At 41.1% G+C, this 27112-nt stretch overlaps 1 protein-coding gene across 21 annotated transcripts in view; it reads right to left on the bottom strand.

The window, feature by feature from the left end:
- The window catches only part of TENM3 (teneurin transmembrane protein 3), a 1446905-nt gene that overhangs the window by 352746 nt on the left and 1067047 nt on the right, over positions 1-27112 (bottom strand). The gene's annotated exons all lie outside the window — the stretch shown is intronic.

Raw genomic sequence — 27112 nt, 5'->3', positions numbered from 1 at the left:
AGAGAAGGAGAATCCACAACCCCTCTGGGAAGCCTGTGCCAGGGCTCCGTCACTCTCAGAGGGAAGAAGTTCTTCCTCATGTTCAGCTGCAACTTCCTCTGCTTCAGTTTGTGCCCATTGCCCCTTGTCCTGTCACTGGGCACCACTGACAAGAGTCTGGCCCCATCCTCCTGACACCTGTCCTTAAGATATCTTTCAAGCATTTATAAGAACATCTCTCAGCCTTCTCTTCTTCAGGCTAAACAAGCCCAGCTCCCTCAGCCTTTCCTCGTAGGAGAGATGCTCCAGTCCCCCATTCATCTTGTCCCCCCTTATATCCTCTTGTCCAGTCTGGAGACGGCTTACCCCTCTCGCTTACCTGCAGATCCCAGACGCCCAGATGTGGATGCCAGCCCTCCAGCCTCCACCAGGAGGTCACAGCCATTTAGCACTTCTAACTTTGCAAATGTGAAAAAACACTGAAGCACCTTTAGCTAAGAACGCCCCAAGAACACCTGCCAAAGCCCGCGTACTGTTCAGACCCCAGCTGCTGGACACTTCCTCAGTGGCACTGCTCACGAGAGCATCTTCCAGCAGAGGGAAACACATGCAACACAGAATCACAGAATGGTAGGGGTTGGAAGGCACCTCTGTGGGTCATCTAGTCCACACACACAGCTGCTAGCTGTAGGAAAATCTCTCGTCTGTGTAGTAGAAAGTGAAGGACAACAGCGGCTACTCTAGAGCTGAGCAGACTGCTTACACATGTGATGACAAAGTGACGGTGAGTACCAACGCCTGGTACTTGCAGCCCTGCCACCTACAAGCCAGGAGGAAGGAGGATGCGCTCGCAGGGACAGACTGGGCGCTGGGTAAGAGCAACACAAGCAGCGAGGGAGCTGAGCACGCAGCACTGCATCCAAGTCCCATGGTAACAGAGGGTTCGTGTGATGTGCCACCTCAACTGTCAGAGCAACTACCTCAGGGAACGAGCAAGAATAAAGAGAGAAAAGAACCGTCTTGGGTTTGCTTCTTCGTGGCTGCAGGTTATGGCTAGGCAGCACCTGTGTCAGGCTGCCTCTGCCTGGCACGCAGGCTTTACAGCTGCTTGTTTCCTGAAACACCGGGAGATAAGGCTCTTGATCATCATTTCACGATGAGAAATGGAAGCAAGTGATCGGCAGGAGAGAGGCCAAAGGGACAGAGAGGGAAAAGGGAGTGCAAAAAAGACAGACAAGTCTTCCTCCCCCAAATCTGCCGCTGTAGCACTGGCTCACTGGACTCTCAACTAGACCATCCTTGTATCGGATAGTGACGACGGACCAAGGATATTCTTGCCAGTAGAGGAAAGCCCCTCTCTGGAGATGAAAAATATCATCACCTATACTCAGCAGAGGACTAGTTGTTCCCACCAGAAACAAATGCATTTGAAAGCATCAGTGAGCTCCCGTGCATGTACAATCACACAGTGAGAAGCAAGCACTTTCCTTACGGCCTTATGTACTGACCTGCTTTCCTTCCAGCAGAAATAGATCAGAGTGCTGGAAGTTTCTAGTTTCCCATGGAAAATCCCCCTGCTGCTAATGGCCAAAGCATATCTGTTGTCCCTCATCAAGGGGGGTTGGCACAGACATACGTGAAAAAGGCTCGGTGCATCCTTAAATCCTGAACTGACTGGGATGCATCAAGTCTGAAACTGAATTTTCTCCCAAACCGTACTTCTGAAACGGCTCTAGAATTGACAGTAAACTTGAAACATCAACTCTAAACCCAAGCTCTTAGTATCATACCTCATGGGAGATAAAATTGTTCTGCCTAGTCCCTGCTCGCTCTCTCATTCACCACCAGCAACAGATTGCTCTGCAAGCGGCCGGCAGATACACACACATGACAGCACTGGAAACATCATAAAGCTCCAGTGTCCAGCGTTGCTTGAACATAAAAGCTCTGACTACAGTACAAACCACACATGCTGAATCATCCCTGCTGCTACAATTGATGTCCTGGAGACAGACACTTTGCCTGGCGTTTCCCAGATTTCCCTGACGCTCTCCCCAGGTTTCAATGACCGAGCCACCCACGCTGTAAACTAGCCGGCACTTGTACGTCGTTTTGAACAACGCAGTGAGTCTTGTGACTGCCTCCGGTATCAGAAACGCAGACCTGGATTCAACAGATTCAGTGCCTGCCAAACTGCCTTTCACACTGGTAGCCGAAGGGTTCGTGAATTGCCACCCCGGTGACATACCCATGAGCTTCATACCTGGTACGATAACTGGCCGCACCGGGCAGGCTTCAAAGACCCAGTTACGAGCATTAAAGTAGATAACAGCGATCCCCTTTTCACAAGTCTACACCACCTGTTTTTGGAAGAGTGAATGTCAAATCAGAACTAAATTTTTCCTAAATTCCTTCAAGTAACCCAGAACTTAACACAAAAAACACCTCAAAAAAAAAAAAAAGACAAAACCACATACAGAAGGGAATTCCTGATATGTTCAAATAAGCTACAGTGCTTAGAAAACACTAAAAAAAAAGTAATAGTTATACCTCACTGTTCGTATTTCACAGTCATGAAAGAACCACTCACATTTAACCCCTGAACACATTTTAGAACTGCAGCGTATATTATCATCCAGTTTATAAAATTAAACAAGTAACTTTAACAGCAGATTCATGGCATTTTAGTGAGTATTGTTGATAAATGTCAGTGAGAAACATAAGTTCTAGAAGCAATATATCGTGCTTCCACAAGGGCAAACCAAAAATTCAGCAGTAGAGGGAAAAAAAAATCTGGTTCAGAAAGAAAAAAGGGCTGTCCCTGACCAACAGAAATCAATTTCCACAAACGAGCAAGGGAGGTGTTCAGCTAATCCCTACCCACTGCCTCTAGGCCAGTATTCACACGTATAACATTCCACTCTAGACAAACAGTTAAGAACAGAACAAAATGAATAGTGTTTTTCCCTTTACCCCAAAATGTAAAGTCAACACACATGAGCCAATACTTCAGATTACAATAAGAAACCAATCTAATCTTAGTCATAAACTAAACCTAAAATTTTATTTCTACTAGAAGTCACCATTCTAAGTAAGCTTCATGAAAATAATAACCATATGCCTACGCTGACAGATGTATCACTTTTTCATACCCATATTATGCCATAAATTTTTGATCCACAACTCCTATTCCAAAACAACTCTTAAGGATGTCTTATTACTCTTGCCTTTGCATCTGAATTATAAAGAAATTCTGGGCAGAGTCTTGAAGAATCTCTGAGACAGAATCACAGAATGGTAGGGGTTGGAAGACGCTTAAAACTACTTTTTTGTTTAAAACTACTGCTTAAACTACTTTTCTGTTTAAAAGAAGAACATTCATTCTGCAAGTTGCAAGACTAATCCCAACAAATAACTTCTAATCATTACCTGCCTGCACTGTGACTGCTAAAGAGATACTAAATTACATCTGAAAAATAACCTACAGACCTTTGCATACTCCTAAAATACTAAAATACTGTATATGGTAGACAAAACATTAAAGTGGGAAAATGTTTCAACAAAAAAGGAAATTTTAAACTTTAAAACTAAGGTCTCTCAAAGGCTTCTGGGGAAAATTTGTCTCTTGTATTCGAAAATTTGCTAACATTTTGTAAAGGCTTGGATAGAAATAACTTCAAAACATAATACCTTTCAGCGCTACCCTCTCATGAGTCAGTGAAGTCTAACTGAATTTGTCATCACATGTAAACACGAGACTGGTAGGAGCTGATTCTCCTTAGTTTGCATTGAAGTGAAAACGTTTTGACTGAAGCAAACACAAGCCTCCAAATACGCTGTGACCTTCGCATAACTGATCACCTCTTTTCAAATTCTGCAGCTGTAGCCAGCAACCCCACCCTAATGAACGATTTGCCTGCATTCAAAAATCTCCAAAATACTTTGAATTCCTGACATTTAGAAAAAAACCCCCACACTTTCTTTGGCTGGAATCTGACAACAGGAACTACTGCACGTCCGGAGCGCTGAGTCAGCTCTGCAGCTGTGAGAGCTGATACGCTGTCGATGTAAGTAAGACTCCAGCTCAGAGCTAGAGCTGCTGTTGCCATTTGGCTCACTGGGTACCACACAGCAGCACCACAGCTCGGGAGCTGTTCCCTCGTCCCCTGTACCTTGCTCGTGCGACCGGCTGGTGCTCGTGGGGAAAGCTTCCGGCTTCCACTGCACCGCACAAGAGGCAAGGTCTTGTTTTCACACAAAGCATCAGCTTCTAGCTCTCACCTTTACCATGTAAATACATAAAAATGGGGAACTTCTTGGTCAGGCAGATGCAAGCTGCAAAGTCACAGAATCCTAGGATGGTTTGGGTTGGCAGGGACCTTATAGATTAGCTAGTTCCAACCCCCCGAATTGACTCTCAATTAGAGGAGACACTGAAAGGGATATGAATCAGTACATGACGCAGTCATGAGGAGTTTGTAGATTGGATCTCGAATCATCTCCTTTGATACTGAAACAAATCACAGTGGATTACAAAACATTCACTTCTTGTCTTGGCTCCAGAAGACATCTGTAACAGTAATTCAGAGATCATTCTGAGCAAAGAAGCCTTAGGGGTGAAAACAGGAGGAGTAAACATTGATTTAAAGTCAAAACAAACTCATCTGCAGCCTTAACTCTGAGCAGTCACGGCACTAACCGTCAGAGCAGTCCTTCCAGGCTGTCCAGTGAGCAGCACATGTGCCACACTAACAAGGCTGCTCCAGCACAACCTTAGCAGCTTCAGAAGTGCTTACATGGAATGGGATGATAAAGGACATCTGCTGCCCAAAGCGGATCCGAGCATCTTGAAGCTTTATACAGAAGAATGTAGAAGCAGTAAGTAATATGCGCTTTATTTGTAATCATCAGACCTCTATAACTGCCAGTTTCCCATCTAACAAAGAGACTGCTTAAACCACTCAACAAGCCAAAGATCTCAGCATCGGACTTGGTAATGCAGGAACACCCTAAACAGCCAGCACAGTACAGGGAGTTTGTTTTTTGTTATTCTCCAAAAACTGAAGGACCGTATCCAACATCATGTATGAATCACAGTAAGCGTACTTGCACTTTGAAATCTAACAACTGACAAGACAACCACCCCAAACAACTCCAAAATTAAGTTTTAAATAAACTATACACCCAAGTAACATGATATAGTAGCCAGAAGAAAACAGACTAAACATTATCTTGAAGCAGTATGTATCAAACGAGCACCTACTAAAATACGCTCAACTCGTGTAACTAAGATCTATGCTAAAACGAAAGGAAAACACTGAAAGCAAAAAATGTGGCATGGCATATTTAGATTTTGAATAAGACAGAAGGGTTTCATACTGATCCCTGAAATTAACTGAAAGCCAGCCGAGTTATAGGCCACTCAGAAAAAGAATGAATGCTTCTTTCACAGGCAGCAAACACGGAGACAAAGAAGGAATAGAGAAAAATGAAACTGTCAAGAGAGGAAGTTCAGACCACAAGGTACTAAAAAATATCAATGTTATATATAGCAAATGAGATTTGCAGGCAGAGGAAAGGCATCAGTCGAGAAGTTCAGGACCAAACGTGATACTGAGGTCATTCACGGAAAGTCTAAATAGCAACTAGACGAGCAGAACAGTTGATTTGTCCCCAGGAGAAACACATCCATGCGAAGTATTTAGAGGGAAAGTCAACAAAAGCAGGCAAAGAGAACAGGGAAGAGTCATTAAAGGTGTCAAGAAATATGCACAGCTGAGAATCACGAGCACATAACTGTCAGTTAGCAGTATAGTTTAGACATGGTATATAGGAAAGAGCAGATGGCCAAGAAGTGACCCTTGTGCGAGGGACTCGAGAGAGCAAGGGTCTTGTCACATAAGAAGTGAACAAATACACACCGGCTTTTATTTTTAAGCGATGTGTAGAAAAACGTCCCAAATAAAAGGCCGGGGCAGGCAGTTGGATGAGAGATTTGTAGAAATGCAGTGGTTATATCAGGAGGAGAAAGCGGAAGAAATAATACCTGCACACAGAGCCTGCACAGAGCTCCTCAGGGCAGCCGTCACCAGCCACAGTTCGGTCAATCTCCAATGCAATTTCTTAACAAGTATTTTGGAAAAGAGTATGAGTAAGGTCTAACGCTGCGTACCTTCCCTTTTCACCACCAAACAATTCATGATAAAAATGTTCCTTAGCTGGAGGATTTCATATCAGGCCTTTTATAGATGTGACATTTAAAACTTTTATTAACTGAACAATCTAAGCCAACTCTTACAAAGCAAAGCAGCAGGTAGGCAAGCTCACTCCAGGTACTGGGTACATTTACCCATTTATTTAAATTATCTAACTAGATAAAATTGTAAAGCGAAAATATCACTTGTCAGCACATATCAGCTATAATTGGTGCCGTACATTTCACGAACACACCAAAACTGAAGACTCTAAGCATCTGACTAACTAGCAACTCAGTCTATGCCAAACTTTCTTCTCTCAGAGCCTGAACAGTTTCTAGACTATTCCTTTGCTTCTCTCAAACGAAGGATTTAACAGAGTATGTTTATTACTTGAAGAAACCAAATTGTCATCACAGGAAACAGTTATGATATAAACAGTTAATAAGTATATATTGGTATAATGGTATAATGATATGATAGTACAAAATGGTTAATAAGAAAATAGAATGGTATTATCAACTTTCTCAAACCGACTTAAAACAGTAAGACAACACTATCCATTTTGTAAGAAAGCAGTCTTAACTAACACGAAATTTTTGCAACATTTATTTTTTTACTATCTAGATATTGGTTGAACACTGGGGGATGCTTAACTCCCCACCCTGGAGAACAGATCTAGGTTCTAAGCTTCATATAACTCCTGCGACATCTGTTTCAGACATACGTGTGTCTGGTATGCCCTTCACATGGGCTGGGAGTGAAAACTGGAGAGTCCTCTCCAGCCTCACAGATTTTACATGTCTTGAGCAGAGGCCATCTTAACAGGCAGGCCTGTAAATGTCAAAACTCCCGCATCCTTTTACAAAAGCTTTGCCTTCCAAACAAATAAGAAAATAAAGTATCAGCAGCTGCCTTTTTATTACTGAGATCAGAAAAATGGAAATAAGAGAAGATAAAAGAACAAATGAAGATTAAAATGCTTTAAATCACAATGATGCATCATATGCACATTGTTACAGAGCACATAAAAACATAACACCCTAATATGATTACTTTTAAGTGTTCTATGAGGATACACGTATGATATACTGTTGTGATTTAAAACATTTTATTTGTATTGAAGCAGCTCTACAGCTATAAAACCTGCTGCAATTTTGCGTGTCTGCTGCCTTTGACTTTCTTCAACATCAAATAACAGATTCTGCTGAATATTTACTCGCTAAGAACCTTGGCAGAACTTGCAGACCTTGATTTTATCGTAGGATTGTAACTGTGTATACGAGTTACCAGACCTTCTGCTTAGCATCATGGCATCAACAACTAGAGTAAATCTCAAGCAAAATTTTTCTTCCATTGATTTTTCTCACTGACAAAACTCCTCTGCTTAAAAATCTTGATGATTTGAAGCATCTAAGAATCGTTATTGACCAGTAGGCTAAAGACACCTCTGCTGCACTGTTAGACTAAGACCCCGTGGATAAACTGGACATACACATACTTTACAGAAATACATATGTTTATATTTTACAGAACAGATTTCCAACCCTGCTTCAACTGGTAAAGACAAACATATGCTAAGTACTTATGGAAAAACCTACCATTCAATATATAAATAAATGTTCAAATACATACATTATATATATACCTACAAGTCATACATGCAGCTACTAAGACATAATACTATAAGAAACCTTGCAGCATAAGTAGATAAACAAATGAATGTATGAATGAATATTGCTTACTTTCAAGTTTTAAACAGTGCAGGTTTTCAAGCCAAACACGAAAGCTGGGAATGTAACATACTGCTCTGAAAACACTGAATAAACCAGCAGAGGGGAAAGTTTGTTAAAAACATAGATAGTACGATAATGCCACAGGTGGGACAAGTAGTTTTGCCAGTATTTGAAAACCAGCAGTATGATGAAAAGAAAAAAAAAACACACCACAAACAATGCTGCAACAAAACAGAGGTTTCTTTTTGTCAAATACTATTTCAAGTCATCTGATCTTGAGAAATCAGCAGAATACCTCAATTATCTTCCATTCTCACATCACGAAAGATCACAACTTGTAACAAATTTAGTAAATATACGGACCAGTTTATGTAGCACTAGCAACAACTCAGCAAACCTTCTCTATCCTTCTCTAGCCATTGTAAGTGCATAGTGTTAACAACTCTTTCATATTCAAATTTAAAAGGCTACTGTAAAACAGAATAAAGAACACCTCTATCACCTTTTCACTGATTTTATTTACCGTGTTTCTTGGTGACAAAAATGTCCACATACGGCATGCAGCTTTGCTATTAATATACTGCAACTGCCCAGTTTCCTTTCAGGCATCAAAAAAACCCAACCCAACACTCTTCTGTTGTACCACAGTCTCAACAGGTTCCACAGCCACAAAGACATTGCAGAGTCTTCTCTGCCATGGAAAGGGCTGGAGGAAAACTAGGGACAGCAGAGACATCTCTCTCCCACCTTCTCTTAGTCTCTGCCAGTGATTTCCATGAAGCGCTACGACCCCCTAAATGACCTGTCCAGATGGGCACAGACTGTTTTGACCTGCGTAAGAGCACTTGCGTAAGATGAGCCGGCGCTGAGCCCTTCCCTGCGTCCCGCCGCCAGGTCCCGCCGTCGCAGCATGCCATCCGTGCCGCAGGGCTGGAGGGGAGCAGCCACACGCCCAGCCCAGCTCTCCCCAGCGCCAGGGCTTCTCCCTGCTCTCACAGCACACAGCACGCGGAGTGGCGGGGTGAGCTGAGAACTAGTAGTGTCTAGCTACAAATACACACATTTTGACTGCTGCCGTGAAGAAGTCAGATTTGGGGAAAACTGGAGAGACCAAAGCCCATTAGCTTCCACCCATCCCAGAAAAAACACATGCATCAGTACGGGAAGGACAACTGAACTGAGTCATCTGAGATACAACTCCGTTTCCATCGCTCCTTGCAGAAGAAAAGCAAGTTGCACTGCAGTCCTCAAAGCTTTAATTGAGGGGTTTCACAGATATTTGTATTATTTTTAGCTTGCTTAGTGTTTGTTTTTAATCAAAAACTTTCCGTCAAAACAAACTGGTAAGCTGATAGCAACATGATTCTGTTCCAGTATCACAACATTCCTTCGGTTGGTAGACTGGCAGCCTTTGCAAAATTCAGTTATTCAAAGAAAGGCTGATTAGTCCAAAAAATAAATAACATTGGTAAGAAACAAACCACCACAGCAAAATAAAGGAGAGGCTAGAAGGAGGACAGCATTTTCAGTGGAGGTGAGCGATCCACAAAAAGAAATCTCCTCTAATAACTACACTTGCCAGAAAGTATGGAATTAATTATTGTTCCAATACACATAATATACTCAGAGACCTCAAATAACAGACATCACTACCTGGCATTTCAGGCATAGTTGTTGAAGTACACTGACTGCAAGCATAAATGTTTCATACTATGAAACAGGCAGATGGTCTGCTTCACCAGAAACATTACAGTCTGACATTTGTTATCAATTGTACTGATTTAATACTAATGAGAGTAAATGGAAACAGATTTGCAAAAATCTGTCTCTCAGGAAGATGTATGTGTGCCTTTAAAAATCTTTTACTTCAGATATATCATGCTATGGTACCAAGAGGAATAATGATGTATTTTAATATACAGCACCACTCTGACATTTGCGCAGAGCTTTCAGGCCAGTAACCAAAACCTACAACTACAGGAGAATAAATTTATTCAGAAAAGAAGCAGAGGTAGTGCTTCAGGATCTCTGCCATAGCAGCAATCAAATAGATTATGATTAAACTTACTTTTTATGATATTATAAAATACTATCATACCCATTACTAAGACTTTTATTCACAAGTAGAGCAACTATAAGATAAGCACAGTAAGGGTAAGTTATGCTGCATCCCCGCTGGCACTGGGGACAGGCAAAGAGCCCCAGGCTCACCCTGACACAACGACCTGCCGGGAGCCCAAGACAGGTTGTGGGGAGCCGCCTGCCCCGTCACAGTCACCCGCTGCCGTGGGGACTATGGTGTACATCAGAAACCCAGACTGACGAACATTAAACAACAGGCATAAATTAACAGCACTTTCTCCAGCCTAACGCTTCTCCTTCGACGCGCTCTACTGTACGCCGTTGCTTTAGGGCTTCAGTGGATACTGCGGCAAGTGCTTCATCTGACCTGGTTTCTCCGGCATCACTAAGGCTACGTTTCTCATAACGATGAAGCAGCGAAAGTGTTCCTTGCGAGTTTGTGTCTAGCTGTCAGTGTTTCTGTAAGGCGACCACATGAATATCTCTGAGAGCTCTGTTGTTACGCATAATGATAAAGCACACCAAGCCTCAAAAGGATCTTTTCAGATAGAAATCAGCAACAAACTCTGCACTCTTGCAAAACGGGACTTAAAGATGGTCCAGGAACTATTTTAAAATTCATTCTTAAATCTCAATACAGTGTTGTGTAATAGCAGAGCAGTGTGGCAGGCCATTCAGCGAGCTGCTGACACTCAACACATGGACTATATATATGTATACATATATATGGATGTATGTGTAACAGCTCCCCAGAGCACTAGCATTCCTTGTCTAGCAGGACACGCGGAGGCAGAGGACACAGAGCCCCTGCCAAGGGCTGCAACAAACCTACACCACAGAAGCTCCGTGCTGGTTTTGTTCCCTTCAGATCCTTTCCTTTCTGTTCCATTTCTTCTGCAACACCAAAATAAGTGTTATCAGATACGAAGCAACTTACTACTTTCTCATTAATTACGTAGCATCAATTCCATGGACACTCCGAGTTGATTGAAACCATTCTGAGCACCAGCACAATTGAAGAGTGGGTGTAACAACACAGCCTTCTGTTAAATTGAAATAACTGAACTGTATGTCGAACACCAAAACCTGAGAACCGATTCAGATAGGCTAAGAGCGAAGACTTTGATTTCTTCTTTTATCGACAGAACTGTAAATATTATTACTCACTCATTTTCTATTTGATCAAAAGCTAATGCCTGTTTTTAATCTGAGGATAGAGTACTAAGCATTTTATTATGAAGTAAAAATAGATTTGTTTCTAATCATCCATATACTATATCAGATGAATACATCTGATAAAGAAGTGTCAAAAAGAAGTCTTTTAACCAAATCTGTCCATTGGCTACTGAAAGAAAATAGATTTTAGTGTATTTTTCATTGCTTGGGAACACCAATTTCAGCTAAGATATTCTGACTCTGTATACTGAAGGTCAGGTATTAAGTATTACCTTTGCCCAATTTTGTAACATTTTACAGCAAAGACGTTGTCATTGCCAGTAACTTCTAAAATAACGTTAAAATCAAGCTTCTATTCCTTGCACATATTGCTGTACTAGTATACTGTAAAAATATGTAGAGTACTGTACTTCAAGCTGAGATAAAAATGCCTCTGGTATAAAGTCAAGAAAATTTGAAGTAGTCAGCTGTGCACACTGTAACACACTTTCTCTGAAGCTTCTACAGTGGAACACAAAACACAAATTAACTGTCATGTTTAAGCAATTATCTCCTATCAAAACAATCAAAAACCTAATTTACACAAGAGATACAGTGGATGCGTTTCCAATTCCCCCTCTAGCTTCCCCAAGACAGTGTAACTGATCTAAACTAATAGTCACTCACTTTCGGAGGGGGTGGGGGGGGAGAAGTGCTTTTAAAAAATTATTATTTATTTTGAAGTAAATGGTGGAAGTGTGATCTTGCCTGTAAGGAACAGACTGGAAATACACAAGCTACGTCTGTGGATGTTTTACATATCGAGATAGTCATCCAGATCAATATCCTATTTTTTAATACAATTATTTCCTCACAGAAAACTGATAGCACAAATGGATACTACTTGATTTTTCAAATCAGCTTTTCACAGGGCAAGGAGGGAACTAAGACGACAGAACGAATCTGGGAGTCGGACTCCTAAAACAGAATCTGCCTTTGCGACCTTGAGCAAGATGCCTGCTCCTGTCTCACAAACACCGGCATCTCGAACCTGGGCAATGTCAAGCCTGCCTTGCTCACCAACACACACCAACAAATCCACCCGTGTCAGTTAGCAAGGGGAGGGGGGACTGGACACCACGATGACACAGAGGGAAAGAACAGCAATTCTTTCCCCCCTTGTTCATTCTTTCTAGATGCTCTTGTGGATCTACAGCAGTGGAAAATTTTACTTTTTTTTTTTTCCAGGTACAGGGCTGGGTCTTATTTGTACAATTCTAATACCTTAAGGCGATGTGCTGTAAGAAGCTAACAGACGTACGCACACATATACTTTGTATACCCTCTCTCTCTCTTCTGTATGCATATGCAAACTCCACTAAAATCCATTGCAAATATCGGAGTCTAATTTTGAAAAGTCACTAAAAAAGCATAATATACAAAAGAACAAAGTCTTTTTGTAACTAAAAATATCTCTCTTGGAGATATGAACTACTTTTGCTCTTTGTGGTTTTTTGCTTTCCCCATCCCTTTGTACATACCATCTCACAGCCTTCTGCTAGCACTGGTATTGAACTCGGGGCTCTTTGACCAAGGCATGGAATACAGCGGATAACTTCTATTCCAAAAGTGAAAAACCAGAACTATTGATAAATTATTTCTTTTCAACTGAATTGGGCAGACATTTTCATATGCTTGGCAGTAAATAATATTTTTTTCAATTGCTAAAGAGAGACAATGGACTTTTTTTTAAAAAAAAAAAAAAAAGGCAATTCTTCCCCTCCCCCACTGCTGTGGCTGTCCTCATGAAGCAGCGATTCGCAAATCTGAAGAGCAATCTTCCTGGATCAGCTAGAAGAGTCTGATGCAGTACTGTATGAAAATACCGATGGAACAGTACACTATTTCATCTACCTTCAGCTTCAGTTAGAAACTAAAGCATGCTCATTGGCACGAAGGCAATAAAAAATAGGTTGTCTTCTCCAGAAACCAAAGTAGAGCTAAAAATCCCCAGACACCATCAGAAATCTTACTTATACCAGTTAGTAAATGGTTAAGAAACAAAAATCATTACTGCGATACCCATTTTGCTTCCCACACAGAGGTGAAATCTAAACCCCAAACCTGAATGGCAGTTGGTTCTTGTCAGAAAACCTGAATCCTTTTGTTCTAATATTGAGACACACTTGAATCACCTTCCTCGGAGACACACACGCTAGCAGCATACAAATTGGCAGCGTGCAGGTACTTGAACAAACGCTTGCAAAGCTGGGAGAAGGCATGCAGGGCCGGCTTTTGCTCTGGACAGACAAGAGCCCTTCCTGCCACAGCCCCCAAGCACTCCCTTGGCCCATACAGCTCTGCGGAGAAAGATGTGCCTGGAAAGAGGCAGTTCTGGGAAAACAACAGTTAAAAGTTCTGCAACGCGAAATAAAACGTTTCCATAGGCTTCTTAAACTCCTTCAGCCTTCACTGACTAACTACACAGCAAATTACCGACGACGATCTGTGGTTAACTTTCACTATGTTCTCACAATACAGAGGTTCAGTTTTGAAATTGAATCAATATTCATTCCATCTTACACACCAAGCTAATTGGCAAAAATGCTGTGATATATTCTTTGAGACCTTTCTGAGGAACAATTGAAGTATTTGTTACCCAACGTGAATAAATCTCCTGTCTGCGAATATTGATGATGGTTAATGGCAGTATTACATTGTTAGAAGGGTTTCAAAGTGACTTACACGATGCATGTAAACAGGATAAAAATAGAACTAAACATACCGTACTGAAACCATGAAGGCATAATTTAGATACAAGCACAAAATGCAAAGTCCTTTTCCCTTTCAACAAGAGAACTATTAAAACCACAAGAGGCATACAAAAAAGCAGCTTTAACAAAGGACTGACTTTGAATAGTTTTAAAAACCAGGACTATGTAGCTTTGCAGCAGTAAGAGACATCCTACAAGCACATATTCTAAGGCGGCCCCTATTTAAAATTTTGCTACAGAATTTTACAAAGTAGATCAAGCAGTCCTCAGACTATATGCATAATTCAGAATGAATGTTGCAAACACAAAAAGCTAATAAAAATCTGTGCAAAGACAACCGAAGTCAACTGTATGTTTTATACATTCTTTAGTTAAGACCTATTGCCTAGTTTATCATCTATAATCCTGACAAAACTCGGATTTGCACACTAACAGCAGATGCACATCAATCACTGTCATCTTCTAATCCAGAGATCTGCATATGTATTTCTATAATAGGATTAAGATTAGTTTTTATGAAACTTTACACAGGCGTAAGTCCACAGTAGTCCTGAAAGCGGTAACGCTGTGTTCCACCGCTTCTACCCAGGTCTGTGCACCCCTGCCCCTTGTCCCGTCCCAGAGTTGGTGGTTTCCCTCTTCCCAGAGCTCACCTGAATTAAACACTGATTTTCACCGAGTCAGTTTTAGCTTGGGTCTGTTCCCCAGCCCGTACCTGCCGCCGGGCACCGTGACGCCTGCGCAGGCAAGCGCAGGCTGCAATACAGCAGGCACAGGCAGGGACACCCGCAGTGTTCATGAAAACTGGATCCTCACCTCCTAACCTGGCTTCATATTTGAATCCAAACCAGCGTTATGCAGTGAATTACGAATGCATCCAGACCTGAAAACTGTTTTTGATGCAACAGTCGCTTTTTCCTGAAGTACTCATCTTCTTCTAGCAAGGGCACTGTGAAAATACCAGGAGGCCAGACGAGCATCGCTCCTTCTCTTGTCTATTCCTGCCCTTTTCCCGCACTGCCAACCTCAAGCATTTGCCAGTGACAATTCAGGTACAGAACTCTGGTTCCCACATAAAAATCATGAGATTTTGGAGAGTGTTGGCTCTTGGTAGCTAGATTTCTACCACTTATTTCTCATCATCCTCTTCCTTACATCCAAAACTAGGCATCACTACCAAAGCCATTTAATCTTTACACATACAAGCTGGAAAATCTCATATTACCATAGTGGTCTGAAGCTTAGGTCTTAAAGAGAACACTAAATAAAGATATAGTCAAAGGTAGGGAAGCTGAACAAGACAGTAATTGTTGACAAATACATACGTAGATATTTGCCACCTAACTCTGAACGCAGAGATAAAAAACAGAAGATGGAGAAAATACAAAATAAATAAATTACTGACCAGGAAAAAAGTGCAGCTTGGGAATAGGGACTGTGGAAAACAAGCTCACTAAAGCTGCCAGCAACTGTCTGAATGTATTTTCTTCTTTTCACATTGCAAAAATTGAGACAATATCATAGGCTTTCTCCCTGCTGAAAGGCCACTAGCAGTCTGCAGCGGTGAAAACCCATTGAGAGAAGGGGTAGAATTACAGGGACTCAGTGGATCTATCTCAGATTGATACAAAACTGAACTTCCTAATACGAACCTACACCAGGTCTTATCATGTATGTAAATTCGTAAACGGAATTTAAGGGACAGTTTTAGACAGACTCCACATTTCTGATAGAAATCAGATATATACATTACGGAGCTTCCTCTGCCTGAAAGGCAGGAGTCTTCTTATCTAGAAAAAATATCTCAAGTTTTGTTTTATGCTGTCCAGTCACCGCAATTATTGCAATGATTTCCCTTCCCCTTTTACTAGGGGGGGAAAAAAAATCCATGATATTATTGGGTTCTTCAAGGAGAAAAGACACCCTGGTGCCATCTGATTGTTTTAGCCTGATTCTTCCAGGCAACTAATGTTATTATGAGAAGACTAAACACAAAATTGTAACATTTGAACCACTGTTGTCCAAGTTCTATCAAATTTGGCAAAATGCTAGATGCCTCAGATACGAAATTCACAGAAGCTGCAGCCCTTACAGAAAAATACAACCCAGTGCAGTGACTCGAGGGAAAAGTAGCCATAGCTTTATTCCTTTTCCTCTGGAGAGACAGGAATCTACTGCCTAAGCAGGATTTGGGTACTACCTGTCAAAACCACAAGCACGCTGTTCCTAACGCAGCCAAAAACCATTGAGAGAAGCTGAAAGGAATGGCAGACTGTAGGGACATGGCAGGGAGCTGGGCATCTGACACTGGAGACTAAAATACATAGGGAATGAACTTCGAAGTAATTAATTTTTTAGGTCTAGTACTCGTGGAACAACCTGATTCATGTTTATGGAGTATTCTCAAGCCATAGTACTTAAGGAAAAAAAACAAGCAAACAAAACAACACTTTGTCAGCAGATACATCTGAAACACACACGTGGATAACTTGAGTAAGTCAATGCCAATTAAAGAAAAGGGATGAAAACCATGGCAATTACTATTGTGACTGGATGCCTTTAACTATCTTGGTAGCATGCAATATAACAATGTAGATTTGTGCTGTGGTGCCTAAACAAAAGACAGAGCATATCTCTTCTCATCAAAATGCCCAGGTAATATGATAAACATCGAAATGGAACAGTGAAAAAACCTCCCACCATTTATTCTTCGTACAAACAGATATTCTTTGCATATGCGGGCTGTCGGGCACACCTGCATCCTTTCAAAGGCTTGGTTTTCCAAGTAGATTTTTTTACTCCTCCCTCTACGAATAAAATATCGTTGAAAGAAGAAAAACTCCAATAAAATAAGAAATATTGATGCCCCCAAAAATCTAGAGCAGATACAAATTATTGTTGACTCGTACTGCAAATTGCCTGTCCACTACAAGCTTTCAGAGTAATGTAACAAAGAAAAAAATGTTTTTCAATCACTGCCATCCATCATCTTGGTAAACAAGTAAAATGTATACTCTGCCATCTGCCAGCTATTAGTCTGTGTAATCATAAAATATCATGTAATGTAATCATAAAAAACACTATTATTACCTACTCTTTCAATTTATAAGCAAATATTTCTATCTGTCAAATGATTTCATGCTAGCATGGGGCTTGAGCCTTCTACACTGCTCACCATCAATCTAGTCACCAATCTAAGATCAGTCTGTCTCCTGTTCGGTCTTTATATGTTTGGAAAATGCTCAACACGGCAGTACTCTCTTTGATCCCAGAAGAAATCATTTGAAAAGAAGGGTCAATAAATGATCCAGCTGTCAAGGACCTGAACAGTTCAACAACAAGGGCTATGAGATCGTCATTGCTCCTGTTCAGTTAGACTTAGATGCCGCCAACAAAGGAGAGCATGCTCATTTCTGAGATTTGTTTTTTCTGCACCATATTCTATTTAGTTTGATACTTACCATTAAACATATTAATATGAGAAAAAGCCCTAGAAAAGTTACAAATATCTCAAATTACATCTTTAAAGGTACAGCAGAAACAGCTTTATTCTAAAATGTTTAAGTCAGAGGAATAGCTTTTTTTTCAATAAATAGATTTACAATCAAAACTATCCATTAGATAGCAAACACATTAGTGAGCAACTCTGCAGGGAAACTGGTAATGTTTTTCTAGTGATATACATTACTAAAATATTTTTAGACAACAGTACTGATCATCTTCCTAGTCATTTCTCAATAAACTGAAAAGTGAAGGTCACATAAAATGCCATTTGCTCCTTTCCCCAGCTCACGTAGTTACTACACTACCAGACCAAGCGTAGCCGAGGGTCCAGCTGTCCAGAGCTCGGACACCTACGCCTTCTTACATATTTTCAGCTTATGGCAGAAAAATCAGGGAAGACTCTGCTTAAGTGGATTCTTTTTTCCCCCAGCTAAATACCCAAGACCAAGGTAGAACGGTGATACACGAAGTGACACACCAGCCACTCTCGCAGCTGCACGTGACTCCCGGTTGCTGGCACACATCAGCGATTCTCCGCTGACTTCAGGGCTAGAATCTGCTCCTGCGGTGACGGAACGAAGTTGAACAGCAACACTGCGGGAACACCTGAGGTTTGGTGGCCTGCCAGGTCTCGCTGCAAATCGAAATGGTAACTTCTAAAGATACAACAGATCCTCTGTGCGTAGATGTACTTTGCAATTCTGAATGAACACGTGTCTCCAGCTACACAAGTTCTTTTTCTTTCTTCAGCTCAGCTGTTTTGGCACTCACTTGGTTAGAAACTGTCAGAACACTCAATTTTCTTTATTGTCCTGGTCAGTAACATTCTGACATCTTCCAAGAAAACTGCCAGTACACCTTGCAGGCACGGTCTAGGGGCCCAAAGCAATCACAGCCAAAGAGACAGGAGAGAGATTCTGCTCTAAACACAAGCATGGGGTCCATTGTACTGAAAACAGCAACCCCCATGCCGCTGCACTGTTTTTTGGGTGAACACCTGAAGCCCTGTAGCTATCAGGATTTTATCTGAGGCAACAGCCACTCAACCTGGCATACAGTGCTGCCAGTCCAGTCTGGGAGCCCTTTAAGGAACAGAAAGAAGTCACTCAGACTCCTGAAATACGGAGCGAACTCAACCAGCTCTCTCAAAGACATCTATCTCCTAAACCTACTGCAGTGATCTGCTTCAGCTATTTGTTCAGTAGTTCCGCCGTTCAGAAGGCAGACACTGTTGCAATGGTGCAGAATTCAGAGTTCAAAAACTGCAGTTAAAAACTACACTATCCACAATGCAAAACTTATCTTTTAGAAATCATCAAATGAACTACATATGATAGCAAGTGAGATTTCCCACCTAAAACTAAATACTAATACATAAAACAAAAAAATTTTTTTTAGTTTTATGCATTATGATGCAATCTTTAATTATATAATCACAGATTTGCTAGAGTCCATGACTTTTCCTTACGTGTATCCTATGGTATCAGAAGTAAAACTGTATCTGCAAGCATCAACCTCTCATTTTTCTTAACTTTTTTTTGCATGTCTATTTTATTTGGCTTTGAAATGTAAATTAAATTTATTACATATATTGCACTTAAGAAATGTAGCAATTACTGCTGTCGTAAAAACATGCACATGAACAACAGAAATGAGATAGCGATATTAAAGTGCGTTTCAGTCTGGAAGAGCTTTCGTTTCCTAGGATGCACCCTATCAGTCTAGCCAACTTAACCATTAATGCCACTATCTTTACATCACTGATAGTAAAAAATTACAGGAAGTCTCCAACAGCAAAAGGCACTTCCTTTTTCCGGATAAATTCCGCAATTCTGCCATACAGTACAAACGCAGGAATGAAGTGCTCCACAAACTTCAGAGAACTTCAGCATACAACTGCAAAATATTTTTTCAGTTGGGCACAGGCACAAAGAGAGAAATCAGTCAGAAAAAAAATCTTCTGGACTATTTTCTCAGTTTCTGCCTGTGAAATTTTAAAACAGAGACCCTTCTCCTACACATGACAGCAACATGCATCCTGAACCCTTGTAATAACACATGAGGAGGAGGGAATGCCTCACAAGGGAGACGTATGATGGATATGTTCTACGCCAATCCAAAGTAACATTCGAAAATTGGTGAAAAAAATAAGTAATATTTCATTTAGGTTTTAGGTTTCTTTAAGAAATAGTGTTGAAAAATCTGTTCAACAGTACAGATTTGACTTTCTCATATTAACCATGTGGTTTAACTTGCAGCAAAATCACAAAACCGTTCGCTACACTTTTGCAGATGATTTCATGTAGTTCTTCAGTGTCTCCTTTTAGTCCAGGTATTTGTTTTCAGAATTCATAACAACTGACCGCTTCAGAATTTCTAACACCAGCTCCACAGAATCTAACCCAAAAGTGTAATTCAGTTTGTAGCCTTTCCTGATGGTTGTAACGAGAACGTAGAAAAACATTGGCTTGACAATTTTCCCTCTGTAAAATAGCCAGCTCTGTCTATGGTTGACCTGATAAAACTGTCCGCACTCTAAAAACGTTTACGAGGCTAACAAGGCAGTGACTCCACAACGATGGCAGCAGAGATGAGTGCTGCTCCATCACCTCGCGGCACTAATCTGACCTGGAGGCCTGGGCCTCGACACACGACTACTGCACCTGCCAAAGCAGCCAAAGAGCATCACGCATGCAGGTCTAAGCAAGACAACACCCAGTTCCGCACTGAGTCAGAACCATGTGGATAGCTGACAGTGATTCAACATAAACCTGCTTACAGAAAGTGAACCAAGAAAAGAAAAGAAAATCGGAACACAGCAAACCAGAGGAGCGCATTCATACTGTGTCAGAACTTGCACTACACGGGTATTTTGACGTGGTACTGAGTACGGGATACTTCAGGGACTGATTTGTTGCTCTGCTAATCCAGAGCATATTTTGAAGATGAGGAAATGGAGGTATCCGACTGAAAAGCAGGAAAGCAGGGCACGGCGCACACAGCCCAGCCGCTCCGCAGGGCTGGAGCTGGGGAGAAGCCACAGCAGCACACAGGAGGGCAAGCTGCTGGCACCGTGGCAGAAAGGCCAGCGGCAAGGAGGTGGGGTTCAGATGGACTAAAGGCAGCTAAAGCTCCACTTTCTCCCTCCCGCTCTGCCCAGTGAATCTCCAATAAATTTATGACTTATTATGAGCAAGAAGAAAAATATAACTTAATAGCCACTTGGCAACATGTACCTGCAATAAATATCAAAGTACTATTTTCTAACAAAGAAAAGGCAGCATAACTAGAAAGTATATTATAGCTATTAATTCCCCACCCAAACTTCTGATGTTATCCATTACGTATCTTTGTAATTCCATTATGGCTATGAGTTCATGACAGTCAGATATTGTTACAGCAGCCCACTACTTTTAAGTGACAGCTCTCTCACTTGAGATATCAATTAGACGGGGGGAAAAGTTAATAATCCAAGCAGAGTTCAATTTCTTGCTATTGCAGTCAACATTTTAACTCTCCATAACAAATGGCCATACAAGACTTTAACTCTGCAACAAATGACTATGCAGCATTTTAACAACCCATAATAAATGACTATGCAACACAACAATAAAGTATCTTCCCCTAGTTTTAGATGAGTAAATAAGGAAGATGAATATGAAAAGTAAGAGACCTGGATGCAAGATCAGCACACTATTCATATTATCAGGAAACATCTGATTGCGAGACCAAAATTGTGCATAAATTGAGGATTGGCTTGCATTTCTAATGCATACCTTTTAAAATACAAATAATGCTATATTATCAGCAAAAAATGTTGGTATTCAGCATTTCGGATCCAATAACATATTTAGTAAAAGATTAGGTAATAGTGTACTTACTATAACTAACTAAAGGAAAACTTTTCATACAGCTAGATGTTAAAACCATCAACTGCTTTTGGTAATACATACTCCCCCCTTCTCCGGCTGTACTCGTGCAGCTGACTGGAGACCTTCATGTGCTAGGACTGATCTTAACGTTATGTATTCCTAAGGCAAGGGCTATCATCTTCATCCCTGTGCAATACGCAGTGCAATAGAGCTCCTTCCCACAAGGGTCTGTTGGCAAATAAACATGCTAAGTAGAAATGCTGAAGCATTAAGGTCAAGTATGTCAGCCAAGGTCACTGAGAAACATAACGGCGGAATTAGGCAATAGATCCACTAGGACACTAGGTCAGTGCAGCAAGTTCTCTAGCAATCTTTAAAATATATTTCATTAACATTTTTATTATTGTACAATAGTCAGTCTCAAAGAATACACACACACATATGACAAAAAATAAAAAAAATCAATAGGAGACTAGCAGCTGAATTATTAGAAATACTTACGGCCCTTCAGATATCAGAAAGGTGTCTCCAGAGATTGCCAGAAGTCCAGATGCCTAATTCCTACCTAATTCCATACGTATAAATAGGGTCTTAACCCTTGTCTCTTCACACGATATTCTTACTGAAACTCAGAATGGGGGCTGTACTCCCATTTTCCAATGCTGGGTCCATGCTTGGCAATTCACTTCAAGTGCTTTGATTTCAAGTGGCTTTTAACAGGATCAGAGACTGACATAAAAGTAAGTGTACCAGGTGCATGGCTGTTACATGCTTTGTCCCTCGCAATGATGATCCAGTGACCTACCAAGTTAACCTTAGGCGAACAGACGTGCTGTAACATTCCACTAAATCAGAACACATTCCAACTTCTAGGTTTATATTACAGAGAAATATCACCATTCCAAGCAGACCTGAAGAATTTCTGTTTCTAGTATGAGCAGGTATTAAGGGATCTTTAAAAAAAAGTGCCAGAAAAACACCCCACAGAAGATTTTCTCTCAAAAGCTATAAAATTAGTCATAGTAAAGAATACAGCTTCATTTTATTTGCAGTATTAAATTTCTATAACTATATGTTAGGAATATTTCTTAAAATATTTTTAATAACAGTTTCTCAGTCAAGTGGTCAAACCTTCCAGAACGTGGTACATGTACGGGGTTTTCTGGCACGCATAATTCACCAGTAGCAAGTTCCCTTCTATGATTCTACAATTCTATGATTCCCTTAACTCAGGGAAGACAAGTGCCACATCTGTACCAAAAACACTGGTGTTGCTTTAAAACAAAATATATTCCCAAAATAAAAAAAAATGTGATATATTTGGGAAACAATGACCAATATAGACTATATAAAAACCTCCTCTCTCAATGTTTTTTCATCGTAATTCACAAAGACAGCACCTTAGACTTTCAAAGACACTTGCTATGAGGTATCAGGCAAATGAACTTCTCATTCCTGAATATCTCATTTACAACAGTGACAGCTTCAGTTCCTCGCATTTCATTAACACTGCAGTTGGGTCCCTTACTTCAAAAGAAAGCAGTGTTCATACTCTTGTCATGGTTTAACCCCCGCCAGCAACCAAGCCCCAGACAGCCGCTCGCTCACTCCCCCTTCAGTGGGATGGGGGACAGAATCAGAAGTGTAAGAGTGAGAAAACTCACGGGCTGAGATAAAGACAGTTTAACAGGTAAAGCGAACGCCACCTGTGCAAGCAAAGCAAAGCAAGGGATTCATTCACTGTTCCCCATGACAGGCAGGAGTTCAGCCATCTCCAGGAGAGCAGGGCTCCACCACACGTAACGGTTACTTGGGAAGGCAAACGCCATCTCTCTGAACATGCCCCCCCCTTCCTTCTCCTTCTCCCCCCCACTTCATAGATGCTGAGCATGGTGCCATACAGTACGGAAGATCCCTTTGGTCAGCTGGGGTCAGCTGTCCTGGTTGTGTCCCCTCCCAACTCCTTGTGCACCCCCAGCCCACTCGCTGGTGGGGTGGGGTGAGAGGCAGAAGATCCCTCGACGCTGCGTAAGCGCTGCTCGGCAGTGACTGAAGCGTCCCTGTGTTACCAGCACCGTGTTCAGCACAAATCCAAACCACAGCCCCACACTAGCTACGATGAAGGAAATTAACTCTACCCCTGCCAAAACCAGCACAACTGTACAGAAAAAAATAATTTCCACAGACATGAAAAGTGATAAACCCTTATGGATATCTTTCTCTTAACCAGCTGTTTAATTTTTATAAACCCTTGATTAGCTAGAGGGTTACATGAGAAAAGCCCTACACCTTCCCCCTTCTATTTTCCCTCCAAGAACACACATAACAGCAATTTCATGTTTTAACTAGGTTAGCTACTACTTTCAGATACTTTCAGATCCTTTATTCTCTTGGGAATTCCCAAGCTATGCACCTTGATGCACATACCACAACACTATTTTTTCTGAAGCCAGCTGAAAAGAGTGGTACTCTGCACAGAGCCAGGCGCAAGCTCCCCACCGCGGCACTAGCACACAACTAGCACAGGACTGGCATTACGCTTTTGTAAAACAGAAAATAAATGTATGTAAACAGTACTACACAGTAACAGAACTCTACGTTGCAGGAGTTACAAAGCACTCCATAGTGGCTCAAAAATACTAAAACAGACACCAACATGGAAAATCCTAACATTGATTTAAAAGCAACAAATGTCTATTACCTGAGTGTTCTTAGAGGGCATCAGTTAAAAGCTCTACATCAATCAGGCTTGATATGTTCAATTAATCTGCATCTTACCCAGAAATAAAATAGGGGACACCCCAATCAGAATCAGGATCCAAAATCCACAAAATACACTGCAAACTCCTTCCTGCAGCTTCATAACGAGAATGGTTAAGCACTGGACCTGCCTGCCAGGAGGGGCTGTGAAACCTCCATCCTTGGGGATTTTCTGAGCTTGACTTAACAACACCCTGAGCCACCTGACTCCACTTTGAAGGCAGCCCCGCTCTGAGCAGGAGGCCGGACTGGATGACCTGCAGAATACCCTTACAACTAGAATTATTCCCCAATTTACCTTACCGTACACTGGAGAACACCTTAATGAGACATTAATGAGAGCTGCTAGAACTGCAAAATACACAGTCAGGATTTGAATAATGAGTTTCTCAAACAAAACAAAATTATATTAGTATACTACCCTGAAAAGGTGATTTCTGGTCAAAAAAAAAAATCAGTTGGAATGTCTTCAAGTAATGGAGATGTACTATTTTGAGAGAGTTAGTAAAAAAGAACTGCAGGTTCCAGGAGGTTAAGGCTCTTTTTGAAGAGGCTTTGGCACAGGCCCTCTCCTTGGCCTGACTGGCAAATGTCCTCGTCCTTCCCATAAATTAGGCAGCGCAGTGGAGATGATTAAGCCTCCCAGTAAGAGTCTGACGTCATGAAACGCTCTTCGCTGTGTGTGCAACCCTTCACAGGGTTCTAAAACTTGAAGGCATTCCAGATTAACAGGTCATATCTCCAGGAAAATGAGTGAAAACCATGGCACCAAAACATACATTGATGCCAAAATGTGGGTTTTAATTTCAGCTGACATTAAACACGCACACACGCAAACGAAACAGTGTAAAGGCACACACTCGTTTCCCTTCCTCAGTCTCCCCACCAGCGAGAACAAACTGCTCAGGCCAAAACTGTTCTGCACATCCGAACTCCTCTTAACGTAGCTTTTTCTTTGCATCACGGAATTTCTCAGCTCCCTTGAAACCAGGCTGCACAGATTCCTCCTTTCCCCAGGGTGTTCCCCAAATGCTTGGAGAAATACTGCACCCATTACAACTTTCAGTTTTCTCTGTATGATGACCAGCAGATCAGACTCACAAATGTCTTCAAAACCACCTAAGACATGACTAACTGCTTCTGAATTCATATGTGAAAACTCAGCTTCTCTACCCAGTAGCTCTTCCTTTGCCAAGGATACTCCTTTTAAAAATAAAGTCAGATATTAACATTGTTATTGGGCTTATGCCAGATGAAAGTTTGCACACCACCACCCGTGGGTTCTATTTCCCATGGTGTTTTCAGCCCAACATTTGTACATCTTCCACAGCCCGGTACCAAACAAAATCAGCACGCAGATGACACCAGGTTACCTGACAGACCCCAGCACCCTTTCAGCCGCACACTGATGAGAAGCCCAAGCGTATTAGAGTCTAATGAAGTTAATGAAATTTGGTACCATTTAAATCAATCCAACTCACCACTTCTGTCATCCTCCCCTGTTGTCCTACCCGCAGAGCCCCTCCTTTGCTCTGACATTTTAATGATTGCAGGGTGCACTGTTTCAGAAAGAAGTCACAAAACCGGAGGAAATAAGGGGAGCTTAAGGTTAATGTTTGCTCTGAGCAGCTTTCTGAACCAGCCTTGCATGGTTTTATAGAAGCACCAGCGACGACACAGAGGAGCAGGGCACCTCTGCCTTACTTCTGCTTAAACAGCAACAGAACATCAATCTCGCAAATGAGAGTTCTAGTTAAAAAAACAAAAGCCAAATACTTCTTGCTACTTTCGATAGTCTTAAAAGTATTCAACACCTCTATACTGGCATCTGCTTCCTTAAACACGAAAATCACTGGATAATGCTGTGCCTTCCTAAGTTTCTCTGTAAGTATTTATTCAAAGCCTAAATGACAAATTTTTTGGATGCATTTAAAGGCAGTTGCTCTTTCCAAGTTGAAATGGAAGGTTTTTAACCCCTTGGTTTACCCCGGTAATTGGAAGTCAGGAAAAAATAAGATGTAGATTTATTTCATCTATTACATAGAGCTAAACCTAAAGATTACCTATAGTGTAAGACACAAGAGCAGAATTTTTCCTGAAACCTCCTCTAATAATTCTGGTGAGGTTTATTTTTATAATATTTTCAAATAAATTTTTAAAAAGGAAACATAAAATATTAATGTCAATCCCATTATTTCAAATAGTCTTTACAGAACTTAAGAATGTAAGACCTTCAGCATTGCCCACAAATTTAATTAGTCTCCAAATCAGAGCATCCAAATTACAGCAGTACCATAAAACCCACTGTGCTGCTAACAGCATGCTAGATGATCACGTTGGTTGTGCATTTTAGGAAAAGTTAATTCTCATCTAGTTTATATTGTACTATAGTTTGATTCCCTCTCCCTTGCCCACAACTTGGCTTGCACAGAAATTCTGCTTTACAATGGCGCAACTGTGAAATCCCAACTAGACTGAGTAAATCTGCATGGGATATTTTAGCATGTTCAAGAGATTAAAATCATTCTTTAAAACTCTGCATCATCCTATGGAATTTATCCAAAGTTTCACTATTTGTACACAAAAGCTTGCCGTGATTTGTTACCTGATATTCTGAAATACTCTGCAGCTGTAGTATGCAGGACTGCAAGTCTCTTCTTTTTTTTTTTTTTGTGTGGTTTTTAGGATCTCAGGAATTCTTTAAAAAGTTTAGTAGAAGACCCACTTGTAAGGCTGTCGGGTTCTGGCCAAATCAGCTTTTATCAAAGACGCAAAAGGTCAGACAACAAAGCATTGATGGTGAATGCATACAAAATTAATTTTATTGCTTCTCTTTCGGTACCTGTAGCTCTTGGAATACGTTAAGGAGATTGGTACCACCGAGGGAGATTGCTGTGCTAGGGATTATGTGCAAATGTACTTAATTTCATTAAAAGGAATGTCTGTTATGCTTTCCACCACCACCACTTTCTTCATTAAGAAGTACAGCCAATGATCTGTATGTGTTTTGGCATTCAACGCACATTCAATGCGTGTGTTCAGCTGCCTTTATTTTT

Source organism: Opisthocomus hoazin, chromosome 5, assembly GCF_030867145.1.
Source record: "Opisthocomus hoazin isolate bOpiHoa1 chromosome 5, bOpiHoa1.hap1, whole genome shotgun sequence".
NCBI classification, from domain to species: domain Eukaryota; kingdom Metazoa; phylum Chordata; class Aves; order Opisthocomiformes; family Opisthocomidae; genus Opisthocomus; species Opisthocomus hoazin.
Note: the sequence above shows the minus strand (reverse complement) of the source record. Positions and strands in the feature narration are given on the sequence as shown.